Here is a 23,393-nt window from a genome sequence, read left to right as displayed (position 1 = left end):
GCCGGGTTCGAGCTGTTGTTGCTGCTAGAGATGGCAGCTCTGTATACTAAATTTCACACATACCATCACATCACCTACCAATTTAATCATTTATTCTTTGTGCTATACTGTATACACCCACTAATTAAAATTTCAAGATTTTCTACTCAGCTGGTATTGCTGTTCGAATGGCCATCAAAGTACGAAGCGGAGAGAGATCTAAATGCCACAGTCAGCTCCATCTGGAATTGACCACTAGATGTCATGAAAGGCAGAACTGTCAGTACAAAAGAAGGTGGAGTCTATTGTGTTGTCAGTAGAGAAGCGAAAACAGCAGAAGGGTTGGTCAGGTGAGCTCAACGACTTTGAATGTTGTTTAGTCATTGTATGTCACCTGAGTAATAAATCTTTCTCAAGCTGCACAAGTCAAGTGTTGGTGATGTGATTGTGAAGTCTGGAACATGAAAGAAGAACCATGGTTAAACAAGGATGAGGCAGACCTTGTGCACCAGCAAACAGAGACCGTCAATGTATTGCAGAGGTTGGTTGTAAAAAAAATTGCAAGAAATCATCGGAAGGAATCACTTGTGAGTTCCAGAAATCTACCAGCAGTCCAGCTTACACAATGATTATGCATAGAGAATTAAAAAGAATGGGGTACAATGGTGAAGCAACTCCCCATAAGACATACATTTTTGTAGCCAGTGCTAAGCATCATTTGAGGTGGTATAAAGAGCTGCACCACAGGACAGTGGATGACTGGAAATGATTGATTTGGAGTGATTAATCATGCTTTACCTATGGCAATCTGATGTTTAGTGCCAACAGTGAAGGACGGAGATGGTCTTGGATTATGGTTTGGGGGCGTTTTTGATAGTTAAGGTGTGGTTCCTATATTGTGCTTAAGAAAATGCTAAATGTAGAAGGATATGAACATATTTTACAGATTTTCATGCTGCATGCGGTAGAGGATCAGTTCGGAGAAGATAATTGTTTGTATCAGCATGGCAATGCACTCTGTATAAAGCAGCATCTATGAAGCAATATTTTGTGGGCAATAACGTGTGAAGCAGTGGTTTGTGGACAATAATCTGTGAAGCAATCGTTTGTGGACAATAATCTGTGAAGCAATCGTTTGTGGACAGTAACATTCCAGATATGAGCCCAATGGAACACCTTCAGCTCTTGAGGGATAATGGGCTGCCATTCCTGCATAGACATTCAGACACCTCACTGAATGTGACCCCAGCAGAGTTCAAGCCATAATAAATGTGGAGGGTGGACACATCCTATGTTAACGTTCATTAATAGGTGACATGATACTTTTGATTGGATAGTGTAGGCATAGCAAATACACTGATCAGCAAAAAAATAAAAGAAAAAGAAAAAAGCAACACAAAAAAAATTAATTTAGTAATTATATTTTGGGAATACAGTTTTATAGGTAACATATGATGTCTGTTCAAAAAATTCCGGAAAATTTGTAATTTTGCACCAATGCTGTGTCGGAGTGAAATGCGGTTGGCGTCCCTGCACACCCCTGTGTTTGATGTGTAATTGCTGGAAGTTTCATTGTTATATGTCTGTTAGTTACTGTTCATAGCTGTATTGAGTAGAATGTTGTGTCACAATGTTTGCGAACTTTGAGATGGTAGAGTTAGAGGAGCGCGGTATCTGCATTAAATTTTGCATCACACTCAAGAAAATCTCTACAGAGACACACCAAATGATGCAGGAAGTGTATGGTGAAGAGTGCTTAAGCCATACTCTGTGTTATGACTGGTTCACAAGGCTTAAAAATGGCAAGACAGCAGTTTAAGTTGACCCTCGTACAGGACGCCCTTCGTCTACTGACAACACTCACATCACGAATGTGTGTGCCAATCGAAGACTAACTGACTGACTGACAGATTGCAGAAGAATTTAACATTTCAGCTGAATTCATGACACAGAATCTTTGAATGCATAATGTTGCCACCAAGTTGGTCCCATAGCTAATGAGTCAAGACCAGAAGACGTTGCTTCGCTATCTGTGAAGAGGTTTTGGATCTCATGAATGAGAACAAGAGGTCTTAAGAGAGTCATAACTGGTGATGAGACATGGGTCTATTGTTATAATGTTGAGATGTTGAAATGATGAAGATTTGCAACGATAGACAAGATTTAAAAAAAAATGCAGACAGTGCTTTGTGCGATTCAGCAAAAGGCATACCAAGACTGCTTCCAGAAGTGGAAATGGCATTGGGAGTGGTGTATCAGTTGTGGAGGAGAGTATTTTGAATGAGACCATGCACAATAAGTAAAAAGTAGGCATAGAAAAATTTTGTGGACAAAGTTCTGGAATGTTTTGAGAGGCCACTTGAGGGACAGCTCTGGCGTTAACCTTATGGCCAAGGAGAAACCTCCAAAAACCCTAGCTAGAGCTGCTGGTGTTGTTACTTTAAGTATTATTCTGGGATTTCTGGCAATAATACACATCCTTTCTGTTAAATTCACCGAGCTCTTGAGAGGGCTCATCAGACAGTTGAACATGTTCATTACCTTGCACATCTGCACCTCTGCGGACCTCTTCTCAGGACGTTCCTCACAAATATCCAATGACACTTATGTCGTCTGGCAAACCTTGTGTTCTTCTGTTTGGGAGGACAATGAGGCAAGCTGGTGTGTGCCTGTTTGGCATGGTCATGATTCCATTGGTGGCCAAAGATGGTATGCCTCCTTCAGCAGGAGGCAGGCAGCCTCCAAATTTGCATGTAGTGCCATCCGAAAGCATGACTTGGCCTCTTCTAGGGTGGCGCTGATGTTGATGTGCCGGTTGTCTGTGTTGCTGCGGGTGGTTGTGCCACCTTCTGCCACTGCAGCATTTTGTTCATCATGGTGTGCTAATACAGACTGCCTCGATCCTGCACTGGGCAGCTGGCTTCCCCCCCCTCCACCACTCTCACTGGTGGAGGGGCCCACCAGCTGTATGGGAGGGGAGGCCACTGCAGGCACACCTCTGCTCACCACAGGGGCTGAAGCCGTGGCTTTTCTGCATCTTCTTCATCTTCTTTGGTGTTTCTTCTTAGTTTAGCCAGCTTCTGTTGGTTTGGTCTGCGCAGTGCCAGGCATTCCCTTTGTGGTGTTGCTACTGCCTGTGAAGGCTTCGCAGCCATACAAATTTGCCACGATGCCTACCACCACGAGCACATGTTGGCGTGTCCTCCTCCTCCAATGTGCAGTTGTGACTGGCATGTTTGCTGGCACACTTCACACATTTTGGCTGATTGCGGAAGTCTTTTACCACATGCCCTCCTCTTTGACACCTAACACTTTGAGGCTTGGTGTCCAATCCCAAGGGTAGAGGTTCGAGCAGATTATGCACCTCAAAGATGGCATCAACTGTCTTCTTCTGCTGCTGATTCCTTCTACATGCACCACTAAGGTGAACAGTGGTGGTTTCCGCTTGTTGGTCCTGTTGTGTAGCCAGACTGCCACTTCTCTGAATCCAGCCTGCAGTGCTCCTTTCTGGACCATGTCTTCATTCCACAGCCAGGATAATCCTCTCAGGAGTACCTTGACTGGAGTTGTCATCTTCTTCTTCTTCTGCAGCAAGTTCTCCAATGCGGCGACAATTTATTTGTCCAGTAGAGGCGAGAGCACCTCATAGTTGCTCCAGGATTCAACTTCCACATTGAGAAGAATGTCATTACGTAGACACTTCATGCCTATTTTACCAGTTGCAGTTTCCTCCATGGCACCAAGTCGCTCCATCCAGTTCTCATCCTCGTATTGGATGTAGAACACCTGCTCAGTGAACTTCAGGATGTCCCTAAGCTGTGACTCATCTTCCCAGTCATAATGAGAGGTGTTATCCTCAGCAGTACATCCATGGCAACCGAGCTTTGCTCAGTCAGTGCAGGTTGCCCTTGCAAGGTGCCTTCTATTGACATAAGTTCCTCCTCTTCACCTCGTGTGTGCCTTTGCCCATCGTGGTGCACGCAGCTATACTTAACAACTTTGTATGTCACTGTTAAAACAGCAACAATACAATCTGCTTAGTTGTGTGCACACCACTGGAAAAACACACCTCTCTGTAACAGCAGAGCACTTGACAGAATGATGCACTCACTACAGCTGCATGAGCGGGACTCCTGGTAACATATTTAAGTATTTACATTGCTAGGTCACAGGTTAATGTAAGTGTGAGATAAGCCATTGCAAATGCGAATGCTATTACATTAATAACCGATTTAACTGCCACAATGTTGAATACAAGCATGCAAATGTGCATGCATTGTGTTGTACAGGTGCCGGATGTCAGTTTGTGAGATGGAGTTCCATGCCTGTTTCACTTGGTCAGTAAATACAGGAACGGATGATGCTGTTTAAGGATGACACTGGAGTTATTGTCTGATGATGTCCCATATGTGCTCAATTGGAGACAGATCTAGTGGCTGAACAGTCCAAGGCAACATGTAACACACTATAGAGAATCTTGAGTTACAACAGCAGTATGTGGACAACCATTATACAGCTGGAAAATACCCCCTGGAATGCTGTTCTTGAATGCCAGCTCATCAAGTCTGATCACCACCAGATTGACATACAAATTTTCGGTCAAGGTTTGTGGGATAACCATAAGAGTGCTCCTGCTTTCACATGAAAACACACTCCAAACCATAACTCCAAGTTTGTAAGTCCAGTGTGTCTAGCACACAGACAGGTTGGTTGGAGGCCAGCAGTTTCACACTGCTGGAGAGTGTGAGTACACATTTTTAAAACAAAGATACACACTTTAAGAGGTGAGGAATATATTGGTAAGGTATTCTTGTGATAAAAATACACTACTACTTGGAAGAAGACAGAGTATTGACTCAGGAATTCTTGATTCTGTTTTTACAAACTTTGAGATTGGTACATTTTGCAGCAGACACTTTTCTTCTGAGTGTCCAGTTGAACATAATGGGTGTGAAGAATTTCAACATATGTGAATGTTCCACAAAACATATCATACCAAACATTGACATGATTGTGTGGCTTATACGGGATGGCTACCAGTACTGATACTGTGATATAGAGTTGAAACACAAACATCAGTTTGGATTACAGTTGCAGATAGTCAACGTGTGTCTGGACAAAGTGGGCAGAACTTTACTCGTACAGCTGTTTTATCAAAACTGCAACAATAGTGTGGTTGTTCTTTGTGAGTCTCAACACATTAAAGGAATGTGTAGAGGTCCTTTTTCTGACTGGGGTTGAAAACATGACTTGGAAGTTCTAATTAGTGGTGATTTGGGAATTGCTTCTGGGAGAGGCCAATGGCCAACTGCACCACAAATTGTTGAAGAAGTTACTGTTGCCATGACTGAAAATGCTGGCTGCAGTGTGCAATATTCAAGTATTGTCATGGTGATGAACATTCCATGTCCATCATTCAAAAAGTGCTGTGAAAAATTGTGAAATGATATCTCTAGCGCAATTTCAACCTGTTGTTGATGCAGATGGTTGTCACAGTTAGCAACATTTGTAACCTGGAACCTAAACATAATACGCAAAGAACAAGTCATACCTTCTCATGTGGAAATTAAAATGTGTTTATTTCTGTGGTTTCTGCATGTCCTTACAAATGTTTCTACAAAGTTTCATTGCCCTACTGTCACTCGTTTTTCATGGAGTATCTCACAAGTAGTGAAAGTTTATTTATAATTAACCTGTGTTTCATCAGAATTTAAGCTGTACCATCCTTGACAAACCCACAGATTTGTTGTTGGTGTTGTTGTTCGTTGTTGTTGTTGTTGTTGTTGTTGTTATGGTCTTCAGTCCAGAGACTGGTTTGATGCAGCTCTCCATGCTACTCTATCCTTTGCTGGCTTCTTCATCTCCCAGTACCTACTGCAACCTACATCCTTCTGAATCTGTTTAGTGTATTCATCTCTTGATCTCCCTCTAAGATTTTTACCCCCCACACTGCCCTCCAATATTAAATTGGTGATCCCTTGATGCCTCAGAATATGTCCTACCAACCGATCCCTTCTTCTAGTCATGTTGTGCCAAAATTTCTCTCCTCCCCAGTTCTATTCAATACCTCCCCATTAGTTATGTGATCTACCCATCTAATCTTCAGCATTCTTCTGTAGCATCACATTTTGAAAGCTTTTATTCTCTTCTTGTCTAAACTATTTATCGTCCATGTTTCACTTCCATACATGGCTACACTCCATACACTGTCCATTCCATTCAGCTCCAGGTCCTTTGCTGTCTCTGGCAGATTTACAATGTCATCGGCGAACCTCAATGTTTTTATTTCTTCTCCATGGATTTTAATTCCTACTCCGAATTTTTCTTTTGTTTCCTTTACTGCTTGCTCAATATACAGATTAAATAACATCGGGGATAGGCTACAACCCTGTCTCACTCCCTTCCCAACCACTGCTTCCCTTTCATGCCCCTCGACTCTTATAACTGCCATCTGGTTCCTGTACAAATTGTAAATAGCCTTTCACTCCCTGTATTTTACCCCTGCCACCTTTAGAATTTGAAAGAGAGTATTCCAGTCAATATTGTCAAAAGCTTTCTCTAAGTCTACAACTGCTAGAAACATAGGTTTGCCTTTCCTTAATCTTTCTTCTAAGATAAGTCGTAAGGTCAGTATTGCCTCACGTGTTCCAACATTTCTACGGAATCCAAACTGATATTCCCCGAGGTCGGCTTCTATCAGTTTTTCAATTCGCCTGTAAAGAATTCGTGATAGTATTTTGCAGCCATGGCTTATTAAACTGATAGTTCGGTAATTTTCACATCGTTCAACACCTGCGGTCTTTGGGATTGGAATAATTGTATTCTTCTTGAAGTCTGAGGGTATTTCGCCTGTCTCATACATTTTGCTCACCAGATGGTAGAGTTTTGTCAGGGGTGGCTCTCCCAAGGCTATCAGTAGTTTTAATGGAATGTTGTCTACTCCTGGGGCCTTGTTTCGACTTAGGTCTTTCAGTGCTCCCCATAGATTTATTGGTGAGGAAAAAATTTATAGGTGAGGAAAACAAAAGAAAGATTTTATGAGGAAATGTATAGAGAAATGGAAGAAAATATGTGGAATGGAAAAATTGGTATAGCCTACAGAGCAGTGATCATATTAAACTTCTTGGCAGATTAATACTGTGTGCCGGACCGAGAATCTATCTCGGGACCTTTTGCCTTTCTCCGGCAAGTGCTCTACCAGCTGAGCTACTCAAGCACGACTCACGACCCATCCTCACAGCTTCAATCCTGCCAGTACCTCGCCTCCTACCTTCCAAACTTCACAGAAGCTCTTCTGCGAACCTTTCAGAACTAGCACTACTGGAAGAAAGGATATTTTGGAGACATGGCTTAGCCACAGCCTGGGGGATGTTTCCAGAATGAGATTTTCACTCTGCAGCGGCATGTGCGCTGATATGAAACTTGCTGGCCGTCTCGGTTCTGCACACAGTTTTAATCTGCCAGGAAGTTTCATATCAGCGCACACTCTGCTGCAGAGTGAAAATCTCATTCAGCGATCATATTTTTTAACAAATGCAAAACAACACTCTCTGGCACAATAGAAGACATAGAGCAAAAAATGCTGTTTGGTGGAGATGTAGTGGAGAGATGGAAAGGTTACATTGTATGACACAACACCTATTTTGCAGGAGGTAATAGGATAAGAAGAGGAAGCAGATGAAGATGACTAAGAAGACAACATTCTGCAAGAATAATTTGTGAAAGCTTTTGAAGATCCACAGGAGACCAAAGCAGTGTGTATTGGTTTCATTTCTGCAGAAGTAATCAAGAGAGTTGGTGATGGCATGAAAATGATGCTGCTGAAACTCATTAGGTCCCTCTACAACATAGGAGAGATACCAACCAACTTACAGAAATGTATCATGATTCCTACACCAAAAAATGTGACAGCTACGAAATGTTAACAGTACTGAATCTTAAACATATCACATCTACAAAAAAATTTCATGAAGATAATTCTGAGGAGAATTGAAGAGATGGTGGAGGATATGGTGAGTGAATATCAGGTTGGATCCAGGAGGGGATTAGAAACAAGAGAGGTGATTCTGGCATTGAGGCTTCTTATTGAAAGGCAAATACAGAGTACGAAACTAACTCACATTGTCTTTGCAGACATGAAAAGGCATTTGATAATGTTATCTGGCAAGAGACGTTCAAGAGTGCTCAAGAAAACTGGTCTAAAGTTCAAAGACGTGTAGGCAACACTCAGTTTTTATAAGAAAGAAGTGGATGTGATCAAGAACAAGTAGCAAAACTTAGAAATGGTATGAGGCAAGTATTTTTACTCACCCTCCTTGTATACTGAGTGCTTGCATCCAGGAAGCTATAGACAAAGTTCATGAAACTACTGGGGTGGGGATCGAAAGTAATGGGCAGAAGATACACTTGCTTTAATATGCAGATGATATTGCTGTGGTCATGGAGAAGAAGGAAGATCTAGAGAAGGTCCTCAGCTCAATATAAAGGATTTTCTGTTGTCAGCATGCTATGGGAATAAAGAAGAAAAAGACTAAAGTGATGGTGGGCAGTATTGAAGAAGAGTATGAACCTTTATGAGTAAGACTTGGAAGAGAAGAGCTAGAATGATATAGAAATTTACCTATTTGGAAGCAGAAAATTGCATTTAATTTGAGGAAGAACTTACCCACCAGTAAGAATGTCAGTCTTGGTAGTAATGAAATGGACCATGAAAATATTTATTTAGTGTATGGCCCTAAATGGGGGTGAAACTTCGACTATATGAGAACAAGAGAGAAGAGTTTTAGAAGCCCTGGAGATTTGATGATACAGAAGGCCAATAAAGATCAGGTGGGGAGACAGAGTTATCAATGAAGATGTGTTGAGAAGAGTATTAGAAACCAGTTCTCTATGGAGGTACACTGAAACAAGAAGAGAGAAACTCGTAGGAAACATGTTAACAAACAATAACATCAGTGGATCAATAGCAGAAGAGCTATTTAGGGAAATAATCACTGGTAATGACCAAGGATGTCATAAATGCAGGATATTATATGACATGTGGGCTGAACTATAGACATGGAAATGAAGAGGATGGCATGTGACCAGCACACCACTCTCCCAGCCATTCCCAGTTTTCATGACTGGTGACATCTCTTCTCAGTCAAATAGCTCAATAGCTCCTCAGTTGGTCTCACAAGGGCTGAATGCTCCCACTTGCCAACAGCACTTGGCAGCATGCAGTGTGCTGTAAATGTCCCAACAACTTTGTTAATGTAAACTGCTTTGTAATTAGCAGTCAGTTAATTGGACAAGTGGTACATAGTCAGTATGCATGAGGCGACAATTAAATTTTGATGAATAGATTGTAGAATATACCCCTTCTTGATAAAGTGAATGGTTATCTAGAATGATAGAGTGAATACTTAAAGAATTTATATCATTCTGAAATTCATAGTGTAATTTAATTAATTTTTTTAATAATGTCAGAAACATCACAGCTATGATACACTGTATACGATAAAGTGGAATTTAATTTTTCTACAGTAAATCTGAAGCTAATTTTTATTGATATTTTGTGTAATCATATATTTTGATGTGCTTATTATTTATAGTAATTCTGTATTCACCCAGAGGGATATAAGAAAATATTCTCTACATGATGTTGTCTCATGTCATAGCTATATTCGTTACAGTGATGTTGGTATCAACTTTGCTTTTCCAAATGGAATTTTAGTTATTTCTGCTGTTAGTATCGTAGGTCTCAAAGCAGTGAATTCAAGTGCCTTCCCGTCTCTGTAACCTGATAATTAATTTCAGAAACAAAATAGTTTTTAAAACCTAGAGTTTATCTGTTTTGGACATCAAACCCATTGTTGTCTTATCTTGAAGTTAATAAAATAATACCCAAATATGGAAAAATAATAAAAAATAAAAAACAATATGTTTTACCATCAAGATACTGGTATAAAAGGGGCACAGAGGAAATGTGTCTTCGAGTGCTGGTTGCTTTTTAAAAAATATATGTACCTTTCATCAACCAAGAGAAATTAGATATTTCATTTCTTTATAGTAAATGTAGAAGAAAATTGAAAGGAACAGTTGAGCTGTATCATGAAGGTATCCTGATAGTGTCCAACAAGAATGACAGTTCACTTTTTGGATTAGTTTTTGTACAATTCTTGGGTATGACTTGCGCTGCCCTTACAAGGAGATGTCCCCAGAGGTGGGACTGACCTTTTGAAACACTCTATGTGGCGATGTAGGTTAGGGTCACAGGTATCTCACCCTGCAGCTATTCACCTTCGTTGGTCCTTGTTTGCAAGTAACCAAAAGAAATCTTTTGCTTGATGTTCTGGAGCCTTAAATTAGAGACTTAGACATGTAGTGGCATTATATAGTGTAGTTGGTAGCAAATTAGCCTGACATGCAGAAAGTTGAGAGTTCGAGTCTGATCAAGCGCTTTAAAATTTTATATTTTTAAATAGTTATTGAAATGACCATCACAACTTTTTTTAATTGGTTTAAATGAAATTTTTTAAAATTTCTAATCCTTTGTTACTTAATTTTAATCATTGTATTAATGTTTTCAAATGCTTGTATTTTTTCTTCGTATCATGTTTTCATTTGGAATATTTATGCACATGATTTTTTTATTATTTTTATTTATCTGGCACAATATCTAAATGTTTGAAGATACTGATCTGTTGATTAAAAAACAAAAGATGGAATAATCCATGTATATAGGCTGTGCAGTGGTGTCAGAAATGTATTTTTCTTTTCGTTCAGGATATGTATTTTTTGGATAGTAATTGTCATACAAATATTTAAAAACAAATTTGTGTTGTACAAGGCACAAAATAATGATGATAAAGATATAAACGAAAGAAAGGCTTATAAATAAATGCACAAAATTTGGAATAATGAATGTAATAACATAGACAAAATATAAGATGATCAAATAGAAGAAATTAAAACAAAATTAATGCAAAAAATAATTAAAATCACTTGCACAAAGCTTCAAACCAAAAAAAATGAGAAAAAATGATCATCAAAGTCATATTAATACAGATTAAAAAATTAAAAAATTGAGAAGCATCTGAAAAGATTCAAGCTCGCATATCAGGCTGATATGCTAACCACTTGCTACAGTGCTGCTATACCTACTACTGTCAGTTTTGAGGTTCTAAAGCATAACATAAAATTAAGATTTTTTTGAACACTTTCAACACTGCCCTCTTTCCACCCAGTACTTGGCTGTGAAATGGCATATTTAAAGGATCCTTGAAATCAAACTGCAAAATGCAGAAATGTGTTAGGAATATGATTTTCACATCATTTAAAAGGGAAAAGTAAGTTATGTTAGGCAAATATATTTTAGAATACATATTACAAACAAATGGCATATCTAGAAGGAAGAAACAAATAAGAATCATGAAAAAGAAAAGTTTTACAAGTTCTCTCTGCCGAGTGACACAATTACTACTTGTTCTATATTCACAAAAATACACTCCTGGAAATTGAAATAAGAACACCGTGAATCCATTGTCCCAGGAAGGGGAAACTTTATTGACACATTCCTGGGGTCAGATACATCACATGATCACACTGACAGAACCACAGGCACATAGACACAGGCAACAGAGCATGCACAATGTCGGCACTAGTACAGTGTATATCCACCTTTCGCAGCAATGCAGGCTGCTATTCTCCCATGGAGACGATCATAGAGATGCTGGATGTAGTCCTGTGGAACGGCTTGCCATGCCATTTCCACCTGGCGCCTCAGTTGGACCAGCGTTCGTGCTGGACGTGCCGACCGCGTGAGACGACGCTTCATCCAGTCCCAAACATGCTCAATGGGGGAGATCTTGCTGGCCAGGGTAGTTGACTTACACCTTCTAGAGCACGTTGGGTGGCACGGGATACATGCGGACGTGCATTGTCCTGTTGGAACAGCAAGTTCCCTTGCCGGTCTAGGAATGGTAGAACGATGGGTTCGATGACGGTTTGGATGTACCGTGCACTATTCAGTGTCCCTCGACGATCACCAGTGGTGTACGGCCAGTGTAGGAGATCGCTCCCCACACCATGATGCCGGGTGTTGGCCCTGTGTGCCTCGGTCGTATGCAGTCCTGATTGTGGCGCTCACCTGCACGGCGCCAAACACGCATACGACCATCATTGGCACCGAGGCAGAAGCGACTCTCATCGCTGAAGACGACACGTCTCCATTCGTCCCTCCATTCACGCCTGTCGCGACACCACTGGAGGCGGGCTGCACGATGTTGGGGCGTGAGCGGAAGACGGCCTAACAGTGTGCGGGACCGTAGCCCAGCTTCATGGAGACGGTTGCGAATGGTCCTCGCCGATACCCCAGGAGCAACAGTGTCCCTAATTTGCTGGGAAGTGGCGGTGCGGTCCCCTACGGCACTGCGTAGGATCCTACGGTCTTGGCGTGCATCCGTGCGTCGCTGCGGTCCGGTCCCAGGTCGACGGGCACGTGCACCTTCCGCCGACCACTGGCGACAACATCGATGTACTGTGGAGACCTCACGCCCCATGTGTTGAGCAATTCGGCGGTACGTCCACCCGGCCTCCCGCATGCCCACTATACGCCCTCGCTCAAAGTCCGTCAACTGCACATACGGTTCACGTCCACGCTGTCGCGGCATGCTACCAGTGTTAAAGACTGCGATGGAGCTCCGTATGCCACGGCAAACTGGCTGACACTGACGGCAGCGGTGCACAAATGCTGCGCAGCTAGCGCCATTCGACGGCCAACACCGCGGTTTCTGGTGTGTCCGCTGTGCCGTGCGTGTGATCATTGCTGGTACAGCCCTCTCGCAGTGTCCGGAGCAAGTATGGTGGGTCTGACACACTGGTGTCAATGTGTTCTTTTTTCCATTTCCAGAAGTGTAGTGCAACCAGGTCTAAAAGTATTTTCTGTTGTTCAGATGTAATTAATTTTTGTTTGGTAATCCTGAAAGCACCATGGGACGCAATGACTGACATTGCAGATCTTGCACCACTATCTACTTTCCTTCATGATGTGCTTACCAATCTCGTTTTTTCCTCTATCTGAACAGACTTTGCAGTATTGAGTTGTATTCACCTTATTTGCACTAGATGGAACTTTCTCTGGAAAATGGCATGCAAATGTCCTTTCAGTTTGTGAGGATAAAGTTGGTTGTTGCACAGAAATGTCTCCTCCCTTTTCAGCCAGTTTCTTCCCCACTGTGCTCATAAAGTCTACTAGGGATATGTTCTTTCTGGTCTTCTCTTTGTATAGAATGAAGCTGCCAACTGCTGACAAAATAAAAACGTGGAAAATTAGTTTTTGCCACCATTTCAGCGTCTTTCGGGCAAAGGGATAGTAGCTGGTGAGCTGATCTTATATTTCAACACTACTTTTATTCTTATTGTTGTCAATGATTACGTCTGGCTTTATGATTTCCGCTATTCCTCACTTGGCTCTTACTGAAATATCCATGGCAGTGTCCTTATGTTTTGTTGATAGACTATAAATGTCTCGTTTTGATTTCCATTTTATTCCTAAGAAAGAGGCGTCTTTTTCTTTGAAAAACCATCTGTTTTTTTTAGTGGTTTGAATAGATGTAGCAAACCTTTCCTGTTTTTATTACTGTTCCCACTGCAAGTGTTTTATTTTGCCACAGCATGTCCAAGAGAGAGAGGCTGGTGTAGCATCTGTCCATGTAGATACAGTGTTGTTTGCCAGTGTATTCTGAACACCACCTGTCTACAAGAACCTGGATACTGTTTTCAATGCTCCCTGCAGAGCCTGTGAACACATCACAGTTTAGTATGAATCTAATTGCTGAATCACAGAGAGCATACTGTTTTATCCCCTATTTATTAGGTTTGTTTTCATATACCCCCTGAAGCCAATCCTGCCATGAAAAGGATACATTGCCTCATCTATTGTAAGAGTAATGTCTGGATAAAAACTACTCTTACATTTGTTTATGGAGAAATCAAAGAAAGGCCTCACTTTATGAAGTGATCGTGCTTTACTTTGCCTCTACTAATGTATCTAGCATTGCCCTTCAAATGTAACATGGACAATATAGCACAAAATTGATCGTAGCCCAACAGTTTACTCACAAATCCCGACTGCAAAAACAGGTCTGGTGGCCAATAATGATTGATTTCTGGCAATTTGAGGACGCACATATGTAAAATAATGCTGAAACACCAGTAAATTCCATGTAATTTTACCACTGGCCATTTATGCCCCACAGAGTTCATTTTTAGACTGCCTTTATGCTTCATTGTTGCAATTGTGTTTCCAGCGTACCAATTCATTTCACTCTTTATGTGTTGAATCATGCAGTCATAAAAGAAATAACTAAAATACTGAAACTCATGAGTGTAATCTTGAAAATGTGAGGCTATATCGACTTCTTCCTGGAACATGGGCAGTTGTGGTTGTTCGTCTACTTCAGACCAATCTTTCTCTCTTTCCTTGTTGATAGGCACACGACCAGGTACCAGTACCACAGATGGCGACTGGTGGTCTGTACCACAGTCTACATTAAATAAATGTATACATCAATAGTTAAACATCGAAAATGGAAAAGAAGAAGTGAGCAATGCTTACTATATAAAATGTGGGAATAAACTACTCACTTTACAAAAAACTGGAAGAGAGACATACCTGAATCATCACTCGTACTTTCTTCTGGAGAGTATGAACTCTCCCTGTCAGTATCTTCAAAATATGATCCCGGATCCCCATATAAAATATCCAAGATATCAGACTCGGTCAGTTTGGAATATGCCATTTTTACCTCTGTAAATGAGTGTGAATGAACTACAAAACACTCGGACCTTGTACTTCTCTCAGTTGCCACTAGTTTGAGATAGTTGGTAAGTGTTGACCTCTGGCAGCAGAACAATGAACTGCCTCCACACCCAGCGAGGAAATGGCTTCTGAGAGACACTAAATGACATTCAGATGACCAGTAGACACTCGCCCATACAGGATACAGGCGCTGCGCTCAAAGGGTTAATTGAATATTTGCAAACGAGGGCCCATCAGGGTGACTGCCTGCAGCATGTGATGCATGGGGCCCTAACCTACATCATGATGCAGATGATTTCAAAAACTTGATCCCACTTCTGTGGAACTAAAGCAGTTGCATAACATTTGTAGAATTTGTATTTTCATTGCATATTAGAACAAATTTTGTGTAACTTTATTGGAAATGTTATGAAAAAGTCATTGCTTTAGTCAGTCAAATAGCAATCGTATAATTTCTTTTAATGCTCCTACTCTTCATGAAAAAGGTTTAAATGGCTGCATAGTGGCCAAAAAACCTTTGTTATGCAAACAAAATTAGATGGAAAGATCACAGTGACTACAATAACATAAAAACTGGGCCATGCAGCAATGGTCGAAGATGTTATTCAAAGCCGAATGTTAGTTTGAAGTATTTGGAAACCATTGTCAAATATTTGTTCATTGACTTCATGGAGAACATATGAAGAGTGTGATACTAGCACAAGAGTGTGATACTAGCACTGAGGCATTGTGAATGGCCAGTTATGGTGATTGCTTTAGTTCATATTTTAGCATAAAGTTAGTGGTCTAGTGGGAATTAATGAAACATTAAAGAAGGGAGAATGTCACAGGATAGTGATCAACAGTGCATTTCCATCTGACAAGAAGGTTACTGATTGTGGGTTTGTTCTGCAGCAGGTCTCAAACATGCTTCTAAATTGTGCAGCACATATGTCAATAGAAAAGGAAAATGTAGATAATTGAAGATTGTGATTTGGCCATGTCAGTCACATGATTTAAATCCCATTAAACTCTTACGGGTTGAGATTGACAGGGAGGTCAGAAAAATGAGCCCATTGAATGCTGAAGGTAGATGGAATAATTTATGCACTTCTTGAACTGCAATATCTGTAAAAACACCAGAAAATCTTATCTCCTGGGTTCCAAGAGTTTGTGCAGCTCTTCTGAGGGTAAAAGGTGAATATTTTAAAGAGGCTAAAATCTAGACTGTATTATATTGTACTTCAGGATAGGGAGAAAATACTTATTTTGTTGGTCTCTTTAGTTTGTGCTTCGTGTTAGTGCAGTGAGATAGAGTATATAGTTTTGATCATGCTTGATCGAAAACTTTTGACCAGTAGTGTACATTTAAATGCAATACAGTAAAATGACTTAACTTTATGAAATAATATATTAATGGAGGGCTAATATTATATAAAATAATGTAAAATGTTTATTTTAAGAGTTCTGTGAAGATACCCTACAGTAGAGTAGTAGTAGTCACCAACAGAAACCTTTTCAGTTCAGTCGAAAACCATACCGCTTACTCAAAAGACATTTAATATGCATGTGTGCTGGTTCACCTTTAGAATGCAATACAGTACCAATTCCGGATGGCATGGATTTGACAGATCCTTGGTAGTTTTCTGGAGGTATGTCACACAAGATATTTATGCACGGGTCACAAAATTCTCCTTCTTCTTCTTGTACCTTTGTCCCACATCAGCACAGGGTCAGCATGATTACTTAAGGATTTGGTGTGGTTAATTTAAGGGGTGGCCAGCAAATGTGCCTGATCTGTACCCACTGGAACCACCAGCTGCATGCCTGTAAACCATCATCCCCCATCCCATATTTTGCGAGAATTGCTTGACCTGTGCAGGGGCATCTGGTGCCACATACTTCTTGAATCCTGTCAAGGACTTGGAGAATCCATGCAAAGCAGAATCTCTGTTGTACTGTGTTTGATCATATACATTCTGAGGGGCCACTCAAGTATGCCTGTTCCCCTGGTGGTTAGGTACCCTCCTCCTACCGTTTCCTGGACAACCTCCCCCCCCCCCCCCCCACCACCACCCAACACACCACTTTGGGTGTATTAACTCTCAACTCACCAGGAACGTCAGTCTCCAGCCCCCAGCGAGAGGAGCAACACCCTCCCACATCTCTTACCAGGAAGGGGTCCCCTGGGATAGTCACTTCCCAGGAATCTGGTGATCTGCAACTGGATGCGAGCCAGTGGCAGAAGGATCCACAGGTTGCCGGTCATAGGACTTCACATTCCTCCTCTGTCCACGTATCTGTGACAGCAAGCCCTCGTAGACATCAAAATAATCTAAGAAGGACGACAGGAAGTAGTAGTAGTATCTGTGCTAGTGGGCACTGCATGTTGTGCCTGTCTGTCTCCAAGGTGGTATGACTGGTGGAATTGAAGTCATTACTGATGTTTTTTTTTATCCAAGGATTAAATTCTTCTTTTGCACATTTTTTTTAAGTGCAATTTTGTTAGTGACATGGTTTTCAGATTACAAAGTCTTTTTGGAAAAGGTCGCTGCAGGATGTTCTAGAATTAACATCACATGTAATTCTCATAACACACTTCTATATTTCACATATAATGTCACTGTAAGTTATAGTTCTCCAAAAATGAGTCCAATACGTATTAGTAAATGCAAATATCCAGACTAATTTAGTTTCTTCATTTTTAACAGTAATCATTCATATTGCAAATACTGCTAAAGTAATGTGCTTATTTAAATCTAGGATGTTGTTTTCCAATTAAGGTTGTGATCTGATAGAACTGGAGGTGAACAGTGCCAGGTTGAAGCTTTGAGATGATTCATAAGGGGAGCTACAACAGCCCGATTAGTAAAACACTAGGCAGATTAAAACTGTGTGCTGGACAGGGATTCAAACATGAGACCTTCACCTTTGCATGCAAGTGTTCTACTGAACAGCTTTGTACAAGTATTAAATGGAGAAAAATGAACACTAACAAGGTCATGATCATAGTCAAAGCTTACAAACTGCCAGAGAGTTCAGTTGTTGATGGTATGTCCTATACTATATAAATATTGTATTAAATAAATTAGAAGCATTGGGAATAAGAGGGGTAGCTAATGACTGGTTGCGAACATACCTAGCAGATGGGTACAAAGAGTAGAGATAACACATACTTCAAATAGATCCAAACATTTAGTAAAACACTTATCAGAACCAAAATACGTTAATATAGGGGTTCTTCAAGGTAGCATATTAGGACCAATACTATTCCTGATGTACATCAATGACTTTCCCAGTAGTATTACTCTCGGTGAAAAATTCTCTTTGCTGATGACAGCAATATTGTAGTCACTGAGAAAACAAGAGAACTCCTTGCAGAGAAAGCAAATGAAGCTCCCAAGGAAGTTTATGATTCGTCAATAAGCAATAAAGTGACATTGAACATAATGATAACTAATGCCATGAATTTCAGTTTGAAGAGAGAAAATGACAATGTTAAATTAAATGTAGATGGCGTTTCTATGGACTGTGTAACAAATGCAAAATTTCTAGGAATGAATATTGATTCTCAGTTGAAGTGGTGTGAACACACAAAGGTATTTGCAAACAGAATGTCATCAGCATGTTATGCCCTTATAATCCTATCATCAATGTGTAACATGCAGTGTCTTTTAGTTACATACTATTCATATGCTATGGCATTCTTTTTTGGGGAAAAATGCACAAAATATGAACCCAATTTTCAAACTCCAGAAAAGAGCCATAAAAATCATAACAAAAAATGGTAGTCGAGCTCATTGTAAAGATCTGTTCAAAACACTGGGGTTTTTAACTGCTCTGTGTGAGTACATTTACCAGTCAGTTGTACACATGAAAAATAACATTGGTAATTACTGCACAAACAGTTCTGTATATGACATGGAACAAAAGCTAGACTCAACTTACATTTGCCAATAAAAAATAAAAATAAAACTAAAAACAGCATTTTCTACCAAGGAATAAAACTGTACAATAAATTGCCAAAAGAGATAAATGAAATTTCAAAAATACAATTATTTAAAAAGGCAGCTAAAAGTACCTGTTATGCAATATGTTTTATACATTGAAGGATTACTTAGATAAAACAGAGTAGGGGTTTGGTAAAAAAAAATGTTATACAAATTAATAATAATAATAATAATGATTATAAAACATCTAACATTCCACATAACACCTTCACACAATGTTTTTTCCTTCTTTCTTCCTTTTCTAGGAAAACTTACCCCAAGCTATGCACTGCACAATACTAACACCTATTCCTCTTTCAGAGCTCTACATCTCACTCATTATAGAAGGATACTGAGTCAGTTTTTCAGGATAGCAAATAGGAAGTTGTGGTACAGGAAATGGCCCAGAGATCACCAGTGTGTGTGTGTGTGTGTGTGTGTGTGTGTGTGTGTGTAGTGAGTGGAGTGTTATGATACCTTGTGTGTATAGTGTGTGCAGTGACTGATAGTGAGATATGAGTAAACAGTGTGACATTACATTATTTAATAAATTATTTGTTAAAAAAGTATTGTATACCAGGTGTAAATCTAATGATTGTCTCTAACTAGAAGTCTGTAAATATATCTGTATATGAATTACCTTATTTTAATTTGATCTAAACTTGTAAATACTTTGACATGTCCTGTATCCTTGTAAAAAGAGATCTACGGATGAATAAAGCTACTACTGCTACTGCTACTACTACCACCACCACCACCACCACCACCACCACCACCACTACTACTACACAGTAATAATAATATTTTTTAATTAATTAATTACAGAACAAGTAACTACAGTAACTATGCTAAGAAATAGATCCTTTTAAGTTATTATAACTGTAACATATGTCAAAATGTGCAACACTTGTGTTTCCACTGTTGTGGCAGCATTGATAGAATAAGAATAATGAGGAAAGCCTGTGAAGAAAAGGAATCCATAGAGACCTTAGTAAGTCATTTGATTGAATAACATTCCATGCTTATTGAACAACTGGACATGCTGTGAGTTTGGTGTTGCAACTTAGAGTCCTATTCAGGAAACATGTGACAATGGATGGAATATGATTTGCATTAGTGATCTGTATTTGGGTTTCTGTTAATATTGCTACACCCACTTGAGCAAACATGATCAGATCACAATCTTCATAGATCATACAACACTATTATTTAGTGAAAAGTGCCCTATTCAGGCAATTCATGAAGAAAATGGAGTATTCATTATGACCAAGGAATGGCTGATTATAAATGAATTTAATAAATTAAGATAAAACATACCACATATTCTGTATTTGTAGTGATAGCGAACTTTTGAACAACTTGAGCGCTGCGAAAGTTCTCAGTTGCATTATTTATGGTAAGCTCTTGTGGAAAGAACACACTGCACATACTTGCAGGATACTCTTATATATCATATACCTTCTAAGAAAATTAAAGTATATGAAGTCAAACAGTATTTTTAACAGTGTACTGTGCAGCACTACTCCCAAAAATGCAGGTAGCATGATATAAACATCAGATAAGAAACTGTACCAGTGCAAACTTACATTTATCTACCTTGTCAATATGTCTTAAATTGCTTCAGTTATATGAAAAAAAATCAGGAAACCTCAGCTATACAGAATGAAATCTGCAGTTATAACACTCATAAAAAGAAGAGTGGGGCATCCCAAGCTGCTGGTTATCCTGGATATTAGAGAAATTTCCACTACTCACATTGAAAATATTTAATGTGTTGATTGCCACTGGATATGTTTATAACAAAACTTCAGAATGCAAATGCCCTGAGAGAAGTGATTTTTGTGTTCAGTTACTGAATTTTTGAAGTGAAATTGCAAAGTAGTGGTGTTAAACTGTTGGATCATGCCATATTGGTGTCAAATTATGACAGTTGCAATTATTTCTTAATTACATAACTACTTTTCTTTATTTATTAAGTAATAACATCATGCATTACTAGTGCAGTATTCCTGATTTGCTGTATAGGTCTTCCCTATTGTATGTATTCATAGCATTGTAAGTCTGATGCAATCTATCCAGTCATTACTAATGAATGAGTAAGATTTGATAATAATTAGTAATAAATGATTGTAATATTCTAAACCCGATGAAATGTGAAACTCATTTGTAATGACTATTAGCTTTTCTCTTGATAACACCTCTATTTTACACATTTTTGTTTTGCAAGGATGACAGCCTAAGCATATAAGTTGAACTTACAATGATATGTTTCATAGTTCTTTATTACCTCTTTTTAAAAAAATGTTAGTGATGCATAGAGCAGTGGTTTTCAGACATATCATCATCCATTAGATGTACACTACATGATTGTGCAAGAAAAAGGATGTTTGTGGATCTCCTAAATTCATATGATCTGATGCAAACTGTGTTTTTTCCAACTAGGGTGCAGGGGAACAGTAGCACAGTCAAAGACAATATTTTTATTCATTCTTCATTACTAGATGGGCATTCTGTTAGTAAAAGGGTGAATTGCCTTTCAGACCATGATGCACAAATTTTAACACTAAAAGGTTTTTGTACTCAGACCAATGTCGTATTTAATTACAAACTATGTAGGAAAGTTAATTCAACAGCAATAGAGAGTTTTTCAAAACTTGTCAAGGCACAAGAGTGGCAAGATGTTTATAGTGCCGATAATATAGATGATAAATAGAATGCTTTCCATAACACATTTCTCATGCTCTTTGAGAGCTGCTTTCCATTAGAACATTCTAAACGGGGTACTAGCAGTAATGGACAGCCCGGTTGGCTGACTATTGGGATAAGGATATCATGTAGAACAAAGCGGGAATTACATCAAAATGTTAGAAGTAGTTACAATCAAGCTACAGTAGCCCATTACAAACAGTATTGTAAGGTGCTTAAAAATGTTATTAGCAAGGCAAAAAGTATGTGGTATGCAAATAGAATAGCTAATTCACAGGACAAAATTAAAGCCATATGGTCAGTTGTGAAGGAAGTGTCTGGTCAGCAGCACAAGGTTGATGATATAAAGTTAGTTTGCAGTAATAATATTTCTGTTACTGATAAATCAGATATATGTACAGTATTTAACAACCATTTTCTGAGCATTGCTGGTGAATTAAATAAAAATTTAGTTTCTACAGGAAATCATATAAATTTCTTAGCAAATGCCTATCCGAGATTGATGTCTGAAATACTCCTCTGTGATAAAGACAAGAGGGAGACTGAGTCATTAATTAAATCACTGAAGACTAAGGACTCTCATAGTTACGATGGAGTGTCTAGTAGAATATTAAAGTACTGTGCTGCACATGTTAGCCCTGTTTTTAGCCACATTTGTAATTTTTCCTTTAGGAATGGTCAGTTTCCTGAGCAATTAAAGTACTCGGTAGTAAAGCCGCTTTATAAAAAGGGAGAAAGGGATAATGTAGATAATTTTAGACCTATTTCTATGCCATCAGTGTTTGCAAAAGTTATCGAAAAGGCTGTGTATGTAAGGTTAATTGATCATTTTATATCACACGATTTGCTATCAAATGTACAGTTCGGCTTTAGAGGTCGTTTGAAAACTGAAAATGCTATATTCTCTTTTCTCTGTGAGGTACTGGATGGGCTAAACAAAAAGTTTCGAATGCTTGTCGTATTTTTTGATTTAACAAAGGCATTTGACTGTGTTGATCTCACAATATTGCTCCAGAAGTTTGGACCATTACGGAATAAGGGGAGTAGCTCACAATTGGTTCACCTCTTACTTTAACAACAGGCAGCAAAAGGTCATTATTCACAATGTTGATAACGGCTGTGATGTGGGATCTGAGTTAGGTACTGTCAAGTGGGGGGTGTCCCAGGGATCAGTGTTGGGGCCGCTCCTGTTCCTTATTTATATAAATGATATGCCCTCTAGTATTATGGGTAACTCTAAAATATTTCTGTTTACGATGACACTGGCTTGGTAGTAAAGGATGTTGTGTGCAACATTGACTCGGTTTCAAGTAGTGCAGCACATGACCTCAGTTCATGGCTTGTAGAAAATAAACAAACGTTAAATCACAGTAAGACTCAGTTTTTACAGTTTCTTACACACAATTTGACAAAACCTGACATTTTAATCTCACAGAACGGGCATATGATTAGTGAAACTGAACAGTTCAAATTCCTAGGTGTTCAGACAGATAGTAAGCTGTCGTGGAAAGCCCACATTCAGGATCTTGTTCAAAGACTTAATACTGCCATTTTCACTATTCAAACGGTTTCGAAAGTGAGTGATACTTCGACACGTAAATTAGTCTACTTTGCTTATTTTCATTCACTTATGTCATATGGTATTATGTTTTGGGGTAACTCTTCCCATTCTAGAAGGATATTTTTGGCTCAGAAACGGGCGGTTCGGGCAATAAATGGTGTGAGTTCATGAACCTCTTGTCGACCTCTGTTCATGAGTCTGGGTATTTTGACATTGGCCTCTCAATATGTATTTTCCTTATTGTCGTTTCTTGTTACCAATATTAGTTTATCTCCAACAATAAGCAGCTTTCACTCGGTTAATACTTGGCAGAAATCAAACCTCCATTTGGATCGGACTTCCTTAACTCTTGTGCAAAAAGGTGTGCAGTATACTG

At 39.3% G+C, this 23,393-nt stretch overlaps 1 protein-coding gene across 6 annotated transcripts in view; it reads left to right on the top strand.

Moving 5' to 3' along the window:
• LOC126236598 (transmembrane channel-like protein 5) overlaps positions 1 to 23,393 on the top strand; it is a 271,797-nt gene that overhangs the window by 141,375 nt on the left and 107,029 nt on the right. The gene's annotated exons all lie outside the window — the stretch shown is intronic.

This window comes from Schistocerca nitens, chromosome 2 (genome assembly GCF_023898315.1).
Source record: "Schistocerca nitens isolate TAMUIC-IGC-003100 chromosome 2, iqSchNite1.1, whole genome shotgun sequence".
Lineage (NCBI taxonomy): Eukaryota > Metazoa > Arthropoda > Insecta > Orthoptera > Acrididae > Schistocerca > Schistocerca nitens.
The sequence above is the reverse complement of the archived record's forward strand: the minus strand, read 5'-3'. Positions and strand labels throughout refer to the sequence as shown.